The sequence below is a fragment of the Schistosoma mansoni genome (assembly GCF_000237925.1).
Source record: "Schistosoma mansoni, WGS project CABG00000000 data, supercontig 0037, strain Puerto Rico, whole genome shotgun sequence".
Taxonomy (NCBI): Eukaryota; Metazoa; Platyhelminthes; class Trematoda; order Strigeidida; family Schistosomatidae; genus Schistosoma; species Schistosoma mansoni.
This window is the reverse complement of record NW_017386026.1, coordinates 1250378-1260794: the sequence shown is the minus strand read 5'-3', so window position 1 is coordinate 1260794 and position 10417 is coordinate 1250378.

The window sequence follows — 10417 nt, the reverse complement described above, 5'->3', positions numbered from 1 at the left end:
GTGTATAATTGCTAAATAGAACACATGAATTTACGTTTTTTATGGCAAAGCACACGATATACCAAATGTTTTATTTAGTACACTAAAATCGGTGATGCCGAAATTATGCATGGTGGAGATTTCTAAGCGTCCAATCTATTTTAGGGGAAATTTCGACTGTTCTTAGTAAATTTTGGGGAAGCCGCAGTAGGAAACTTTCAAAAAATGGCAGAAAATCCCCAAAATGTTTGGGGACGTTTTTGGTTTTTCCCAATATTTCCCCAGAATCTTACAAAACTTTGAGTTTTTTCCCCAAACTTTGGGGAAAACTACCAAACTTTTCACGACTTCGTGGAAAACCCCAAAATTTACCCAAAATAGGTAGATTGGGCGCAAAATCATGTTGTCAATACAATGAAGGGTTAACTATACACTTTTGTGTTTGGACACACCCGTTTAAAAAAGGCTGGATACCAAAGGGCTTAGTATCTATGATATGTCGAGCAACTTAACGATACTAGATATGTGAATATTTACTCAGTCAGTCGCAACGTATAGACTGGTTCGTATGTACATTGGTTCATTTTGCCATACCCCCTCAGCACAGAGGGATAAAACTGTCAGACCGAATCCCAGAATAGTAGAGGCAGTAATAGCATTAGTGTCAATAGAGAAAACTAAACATTAGATTTTAGCAAGGATTCGGTGGCATCGTCCATTGTTAGAGGTTACTGAGTACTTGAAAGTCAAAGTGCAGTAAGACTATTAGTGCATCACCTCGACAATCTTTAATTTTTTTCTAGAAGCGGTCAAATTAAAACAATTTTTAACTTCACTTGAGTTCAGCCATGCTACGCCTGATAGCCTCCATCCTTCAAGTAACGAAAGTGATGCCATCGTAGTTATTCATGATAAGGGACAAGTCTTTGACGATATAATGCTCTCGTGAAGATTTGCTAGTTAGTATAATTTCGAGATCTGCCTTCAGGAAAAACACAAGCGTATGCTTTGCTCAAGCAACCAATTAAGGGGAAATGATCCAGAACTCTCCTTTTTCGCCCATCATGTCGAGACAATACGAAATTTCCCCTTTTTTTCGCTGTATGATTGAAATGTCGCAGAACCGTATACTCTTCGCGTAAATGCTCGCCGAAGTGTCTTCTTTCCGTCCAAATTCACGTTCAATCGTTCACCTCTTTTCTAGCCCCAAATATCTATGTTCGCCAGCATTTCCTTGACAAGTCACACAACGACTGCTATCGACTACATTGGAAGACGATATATGGTTAGGGATATTTGTTGACAAGAAATAACATAGTTCACAAGGAGATTAGTAACAAACAAGTCCTAGTTACTTATTTTCATTGTAAGTGGAAAGTTCCGCGGACATTTACGAAAATCTCAAACGATTAATCGTTGGGCAAGGAGCTACATTATGGACTTGGTTCTCTGTTCTGTGGGTAGCATGTCAAGTTTCTCAGAGAGTGGAGATCTTCTTGAGAACTTCACTAGTAACTACCACTCAAGCATGCCCTTAGTGGACCTCGGGCTGTGAACCTCACCCGTTCATACGTTGATGCATTTGAAGACATGTAGCGGAAAATAAATCCTCAAAATATATAGTCCTGTAGGTCTTCAGCATTGATGCAGAACGCATAGCTGAAGGTGCTCAGTCAGTCAGCTACAACGTAAGACCAGGGATATACATGCATCGGTCCAAGTTGCCACATCTCATTAGCACAACAAGATGAACACCAAATTCATAAAAGTAATTAATTTAATGGTGGTAATATATAAAAGAAAGATTGTGTATAAGGATATAATACAGGAAGAAAGACAGATATAAAGCAATTTTAGTCTCACAGTTTAAGAAAAGACAAAGAGTGTATACACCTACGTCACTGTGATCGATTTTGAGCCATGTCACCCAGAGTCTCCGACCATTGGTTACGATAGTCACGCGGACCTCAACCAAGTAGTTTGCATCTACCAACATCGCTCAAAGCAAATGGTTTCCTTAGGGGACCACACCCGGAGCCTTCGACCTAAAGGTCTGATCCACAAGGCAGTGGAGCAACGTAAGGATATGCAGTCACATGGTAGCCGGTGACCAACAATAGGTTCATACACCATTCGCTCCCTCAGGATACTGGAGCCCATGTGCACCATTGGTTTGGAATCAGGGTATTCCAACACCCCTAGGTGGACTCTGCCTGTCCACCGACCCGGTTAAAGCTCCGGACATTCGCTTTTCGTCCTCTCAATTTCGCGAAGAACACCCGCGACACGGGAAGGCAGTGAGTAGGAGTGCTCTGTCAGAGGCTATATAGGCGTGGCCATGTGAGAGCATTTTGAGAGGGAGAGCTGACTCTCCCCACCCTCGGCTGTACTAGGACATTTGGAGACATTATCGCAAGTTGCAGATATATAAAAATTATAACCCCAAACAAAGCTAATACCTTCCATACTAATATATTTTTAGCATTAAATTAGGTCAATACCGTGGAAAACCATCTGAATTCGCTGAAAAGTAGTCAAAACCTAAAATTTTACCATAACATCGTTTTTTGTTCATTTTTCTTAGTCTTGAGAATGGTATTGTTTTTACGATGATCTATACTTTATTCACGTTATGTCATATAAAATTTACTCGTTGTCAACTTCTAGTGTATCGCTCCAGGGAAATAGATACTTCCTGGAGATCGGAAAACTGTTCTAACAAAACCTGCATAGTGAATTTTCAAGGACTTCACGATGCCATGTACCGTGAAATGCAAACCATATTTCAGTTAGCTTTTGCACAAAAAGATTTTTCAGATTTATCCAGGATTAATGTTAAACTTTTGACAGTGCACAGCATAGAAATAAGAAAGTAGAGCGAAAATGTGTCATGATGCCAAATTGTTGCTGACTACGATTCAGGGAAGCATAAATTAGCGAAATAAAACAAAAGATTATGAAGTTTTCAGAAGTTTGAAGTTCGGCTGCCCCTAGCTTTCTCCAAGCCTACTCCTACACCAGAAAACAACTATCGTTGAGACAGAAGGTGGGCAGGCATACGTATGCATGTCTCAATCACCTCAACTGATGGAGATTTATTATCTTATCGATTAATTTGTTTTCTTTACCTAGCGCCCTAACCCTAACCTCGAATTCGCTAACTTAGTGGTCTCAAATTACACGAGCGGTGCTTTAAAGACCTTCACGATGAAACACTGATAACATATGGATATCCTCTATTCTGAGTGGGCATGCTTCATGCCAATAACGTAGAGCGAAGCAAACTACTGAGCAGTGGACTCTCCTTTTGGTTGAATGACGAGTAACTCGCCTACCCCATAAGTGACGTCAGTTGGCAAAAGCCAACCGAGACTTTTGAATTTGTACCGAAATTTTGTCGAACACAAGGCCATCAGGACTGATGAGAATCCCCGGGTAGTTGAAGCCGTCAACACGTTCAGGCGCTTCACTTCCTATCATTAACTCAGACGATGACTAAGACGATTTCCGTACCAACACATTGGATTTGGAGGGGAAGAACTGTATTTCAAAGATGGTTGGAAGACTTCGTATTTTGTCAGTGTCTTTACGGAACAGAACGACATCATTTATGTATTCTAAGTAAATAAGTAAATCCCACGGTGTAAGGCCAACACCTGAAAAGTTAAGCAACCGAAGGATTATCTCTTTAAGCATGTTTTTGACAAAGTTAAATAAGAACGTGCAAAGCAGACAACCGTGAAGATCAGTACTTGAAGTAAACGATCCTAGTGACAGTTTGCATTGAATTGTAACTTCAAAAGCAATGTTCAAGAAAAGAGCCTGTAAATGTTGATTCGCTTTTTAAATAAACATATTAACGATAAACACTGCTGTAGAACATCATTATCATAAAGTTAGAAAACTGGCTTGAGGTTGTTAATACAGTTTGCCTATAGTCCTAATAGATTAAGTCAGAACATATATTGTAACTACCGAGAAGACGAACACTAGTTCTCGGATATCTTTACAAACAATATGAAGTGAAATATTTCCCTGATTGGATTTCTGATCAATGCTTCGAATTGTTCCCAATGGCAGCTTTAAAATGTATCTCTTTCTATCTGAACCCTGAAATGATTTTGGTGTACGAGCAGAACTAGCTTCGTTTGGTAAAGCAATAAATACTACTTGGAAGTTTGTTAGCTTTTAAATAAGCGATAAGAGGATCAAACCTCTATCACACCATGCAGATTTAGACCACCATAAGTTACATGAGAAGCCAAGCAATGGTCAACCCTCTCTTCGCCGGGGAGTTTACGATAGGCATGGCCTGAAAGTAAACTGCTATAGGCTGACATTTAGCGCAGATATCACGAAATAACGAAAATCCTCAGGTTATCCAACTCCAGTCATATAGCGTCATAGTCAAATATGCCGCCCTGAACGGTATTTGTTGTGTTATAATACGGATCAAAAATTAAGTAGCTTATGTTGCTTTGAGTGGTTCCGAGCACTGAATAAATGTAACTCTCGACTGGCTTATCAGATATACCAGCCTAAGAGCTTGTCTAAACCAAATGATTTTTTTGCGCTATCTTCTTGTTTTTCGATACGGTTCCAGGTATCTGGTTATGTTCAGTGTGTGGTAGTATAACCACTTGACTGCACCAGTTCTAGCCAGCCTGGTACTCGTTTGTGGACTTGTATATCTTTTAGTTGAGTGGATGTGTTTGTCTCAGGTCTATAGGGTTTCTGGAACAAGTAGTTACCACATTATCAGGCAGGAGGTTGGTTGATTGCAACGTGAAAAATAATAGAGTGAAAATTCGAATGTTAAAAGAAAATGATTATTTCAGCAAAAAATTAGTAGATAGGTTAATTAACCAGTAACCTGTCTCTCGACCACGAGAGACAGATAACCCCGACTGGTGCTGGTATCATAACCGGTATGGCAAGTCTTCTAGAAATTGCAGGAAGCCCTACAATTACCCGAACTCCAAGTCGACCGACACAAATAAAAACTTGAGAAACTTCCCAGCCGACACGCGTTAACGGCAACCGTAGCCGGTGAACATAGTCACCCCTTATACGTCGCGGATGTGACAACGAAAGTTCGCTACCTCGTCGACACTGGCGCAGAAGTTAGCATTCTTCCGCGAATTCCAACGACAGGCTTCGCGAGTCTGTTTTAAGCTTACAGGCGGCGAACGGAAAACCGATCGCTACGTATGGTAAAAGGTACGTCTACCTTAACGTGGGTTTACGCAAACCTATCCCTGGATTTTTGTGGTCGCAGACGTTTCTATGCCAATCATTAGTATAGACCTGTTACAATACCACAATCTACTCATCGACACACGCAAACGAAGGTTAATAGACGGAAATACTAAGTTATCCGTTTGCGTAACTCCTTTTTCTGGTTGCAGATTATCCCCAGTCACAATTAAGCACACCATAGACCTCTTATATAAACAATTACTCGATAAATACTCCGGGATATATCAACCGCAACCGAAATAGCCATGTGTAACCAGCAATTTCGCACATCCCATCTCGATTACAGGACCACCTGTATTCTCAAAAGCATGACGACTGGCTCCCGAAAAACTTAGGTTGGCTAAAAACTAATTCGACCACATGATAGACTTAGGAATAGTTCGACCGTCAAATAGCCCTTGTTCATCTTCTTTGCACATAGTCCCTAAAAAGGACAGCAATGATTGGCGTCCAACTGGTGATTATCGGCGTCTGAATGCTAAAACCATTCCCGATCGTTACCTGTTGCCTCACATTCACGATTTGACAGCTACCTTGAAAGGTACAGCTGTTTTTTTCAAAAATCGACTTGGTTAAAGCTTATAATCAAATCCCAATGACTAATGACGACATTTCGAAAACCGCCATCATAACTCCTTTCGGCGTCTACGAACTTTTACGAATGCCCTTTGGCCTAAGAAATGCTGCTCAAACCTTCCGAAGGTTCATAGATGATGTAATCCGAGGTCTCAACTTCGTACATGCGTATGTTGATGACTGTCTAACAGCTAGTTCAGACAGTGAATCACATCTTCAGCATCTAGACATTGTTTTCGAACGACTTCAAAGACATGGCATTACTGTAAACATTCAGAAATGCCAAATCGGAACCAACTCCTTAGACTTCCTAGGACACACTAGTGATGTCCAAGGCATCCGACCTTTTAGAAGCACAAAGGCGCCATTCTGAATTACCCAGAACCGACCACGATTAAGCAGTTGCGCACTTTTAACGGCCTTGTAAGTTTCTATAGACGGTTCACACCGAATTGCGCATCCCTTATGAAACCGTTGACCGACCAACTTCGTGGAAATGCGAAACCAATTAATCTAGACGAAACTGCGCGAAAAGCATTCTCCACAGTTAAGGAACATATCGCTAAGGCGATATGGTGATCGTGTCCAGATAATATGCTCGTGTTTGGATGGCTTGGTGTGCTAAATATGTTGTATGCCATTGTCAGATCACCTCTTACTCTCCTGTTGCCCAAGGAGAATGATCCCAGGTGTTGGAGTCTTTCCTCGTAAGGTTTACGCTTTAGACCTGCCACACATTTAGTTTCTCGCCTATGCACTTGGTCTAAGATATTTGTGTCCCTTTTAAAGAGAGGGAAATCTACGATATTGTGGACTTCAAGGTGAAGCCGTGAAAGCCTTCTAACGTGTTAGGAGCAAACCTGGGGTGATTGATCTAGATCGTCTTCTCACAAAGTAGAGAGTTATGTTTGCCTTACTTGTCTCTCCTATGGAGTTTGAGCTGGTGTCTGAGCTCTCTGTGGCTACAAGCCTGAGATCACGCTCTAAGACAGTAGCAAGCGGATTTCCACGGAAAACGTCGGTTGAGTGACATAGGTTAGAATCTGCATAACATGACATTTCGACAGTTTAAGTTTTAACCCATTATCTATTACCTATTCCTTCATTGTCGTAGAATTCTTTTGAGGCTCAAGTGAATCGATTTCGCTTTTAACGAACCCCCAGGTTGTTAGATCCATTTTGAAAGTGAAAAACCCTTCATGCATACATTTGTGATTTCTTCCTTGTGGTTTCTTTATTTGTATATATTGTTAACTTTTTGATGCTAATTAAGACTGTAACGCTTAATTTTTTTGGTTTTCTTATCGTTTTTATTGAGTCTCTATGTTCCTTACTGAACTGTATTTAGTTTGTTTTAATCGTTATTATTCTGGCGGCTGCTATATTGACTGCTCGCTCTTTGATTGTGCGGTTTGATTTTGACTGGGATTGTGCATTTTTGGTTGTAATTTGGAGCACTTTCCCAGAAATTGAAACACTTTGTGTTACAGAACAGCCGCTCAAACGGAATCTTACTTGATCTATCCAGAAAGGATAGAATAACACTCACCTTTTGGTGTTTTCGATTGAATATTTTGGTATCAATTGTTGGTTGAATAACTGGGTGGTAATATTTGTTTAGAACCGTTATTACCCCCAAAACACCTTGTTCTGATTTCGATTGGGGGTGCGCGTCTCTAATTTTACTCGTCAGTTATTCAACAAATCAAACCTAGTTGGAAACTAGGTTTGGATCTTACACAGGTCTTTGTATCGTCTGCACAGATCTGTTCCGTCAAATAAATTTTATCTGGCGGACTGTTAGTAAAGATTTAAAGCAAGAGTGGACCTGAGATTGTTCCTTGCGAATCTCTTGACCTTTCAACCCACCTATTCGCGTGCACTCTATTCACGTCGGCATTAAACATCCTGTTTTCAAAATACTTTTGAGCCACCATAAAGTTGAACCCAATTATTTAAAACCATCGTATATCATTTGAGTCAATTGTTAGGAAGTTCTTCCACACGATCCATCACCCTTTGATATGATATTTGAACTTTAAGTCATGGAATTCATATGTGAGTATAGGCAAAAGTGAGTCGCGTTCGATGGCATTTATTTGCATAAATTTTACTGACCTTTCACTATAGTATTAGCTACATTGTGGTGGTAGTCACACAATTATGTTTGGGACGGACAGGAATAGTCAGCCTTGACTGGAACCTGAAAAGAAATATTTTGTTTGATATTATACCTCTAGCAAACTTCTGCCTCTGGTAATTGCGATTGGTTAACGGGTTCACTAATGATTATAAGACACCCATCACTTTGATCCGGTTCAACCTTTGAGTGCCTGTACGACCTTTTCTCATGCATTTGTGTGCGAGAACGCGAATGTGGTAAAACGCATCTTACACTTATTCCATACACGATATTAACACTTCACTTCGCCTTGATTAGTAAGTTTCTATTGTTATCTACCGGTCTTTTGTATATCAAGTTTAGTTTTTGGCGCAGGGCATGGCTACTACTAATATCAACATGCGGTTGTGTTTCTACTGTCACTTCGTTTCTATTTTAGTTCTCCCTGGTCAGTAGAGTTTTTTACTAGAGCGTTGATTGTGTGAGATCTTACATTAGTAAACTGCTCCTTGATTGAGCTTGTATTAGTTAGTTGATTCTGGTTGTCGCCTTCTGGATTGAGGCGTGTTGTCTGCTTTCTAGAAATGCCTGTCCCCTTGATAAGTAATCAGCTTCGTAGTAACAGCTTGGTAACTGAAAACTTTATAGCTTTTTTGTATCCAACTCCGGACACATAAATTCACCATACAACCTATTTGCCGAAACGCTTTGGGTGTATTTTATTGTTTGAGTCTTCATAATCGTTTTAGAAAGGTATTTTACCACAATCGCCTGAATCGAAACACAGTTTTGGATATGTCCAACCGTATTTGTCGTTGATCATAAAATCTTCTTTATGAACATGTAAAAACGAAATTGGGGCTTAAAAGAATATTCAAATCTTTACTCCCGTGCCCGGAAAACGGAGAGCCAAATTATCGATGAATACCAATACTTACATCGTCCTCGCTCTGTGACAATGCTTATTTAACTGATCATTTATTTCATCGAAGTAACCTTGAGTTATGATATAAATTTTTGTTCTTTTATTCTACAGCCATTTGACAGAAATTTTTATTGCTCACACTTCTTTATTTAACTTACTATGTAATTGTCTTAAAACTTTTAAGGGACTGACTTGTATTGAGAACACACTGAAAGTGCTTTCAGAGCATTTCATTGGCCAGTCAGTAAAGCGCTGGAAATTTATCAGACAGTTTGACTTATATGTTGTATCCAAGGTTTAGGATGATGGTTAGTGGCTATATTTATTATGAATAAAAGAGTCGTTACACATGATGAACGCGCCTGTAAGAATGAGCCATGTCATCCGAATGAGTTGAACTTTGGAGGAATGTTCCTACCTTCTCCATTCTTGACTTTCTCTTCCTGTTAACTGTTGAATATCTATTTTCCCAGTTATCTCATATTCGGCTTTGAGGAATGTGTGGTTAGGACCAATACGACTTCAAATCGTCAATTTGATGTTTTTACCAAATAAAAATCAGAAATCCCGTCATGTTTCTCCTTTTGTTAAACCTGATTTTGTGAAAACTACATTGAGCGCTAATCGCAAGCAGCAAAACTTGCTAGTATGCTGAACATCCATGAATTGGGAAAAACGCGTTGGTTTTAAATCATAATTCGTTAGTTACGTAACCGCCATCATCTTCATTTTTAAATAACTGTTGAATGTCTGTAGTCTCCAATATTATGACCTCGCTTCAGCCAAATGAAACAAAAATATAACATCTCTCGAAACCATCTGTCTTACTCAGACAGAGCTAAAATCTCTGGAGATTGGTGACTATGGTATGTACTGGAACAAAAATCAAGCTTATTTTTTGTAGAAGAGTTCTATTAACTTTAGAACTGTACGAGATAGTTCACCTTGGGACAAAGTTTCACTACGTGTCTTAAAATGACCTGACTGGCAACACGCATTTGGAGCTTGAGGTGAAATAAACTCAATGTGCAAGGCTATATGGTTTTCTATTTAAGAAACAGTAGCGGAAAAACTCTGTGTAGGCTAGCGATATAAAAGTGAAAACTTTTCTGTAGTCTTGGAATGTATGGATTGTTCAATGTTTCTCAGCTGCCAAGGAGCTATATGATGCATGGTTAAGAAGTTGATTTCCGCGTCGCAGGTGATAAGGGCTAGAACAGTTGGGTGACAACAAATGGTAGGGAGACTACACTTGCCGAGTTAACAGAATTTGCATCGTCTAACGCAGGAATATTACTCTACAGGCTCGTGCAGATTGCAAAAACTAGTGAACGAGTTGTGAACAAGGTACCCTGTTGCACACAGGGGTTGTCGTTTGATAAAATCATCACCAAGTCGTCCTGCGTTATATGTGGAGAGAGCCACATAGTTGATAAATGTTCCCAATTCTCCTCTTTAGCAGCCAACGATAGGTGGCCAAATGCGAGCAAGAAATGCCTGTGTTTTTATTGCCTTATAAGGGGTTCTAGGTCAGTGGATTGTAAGGATCTTGTTGT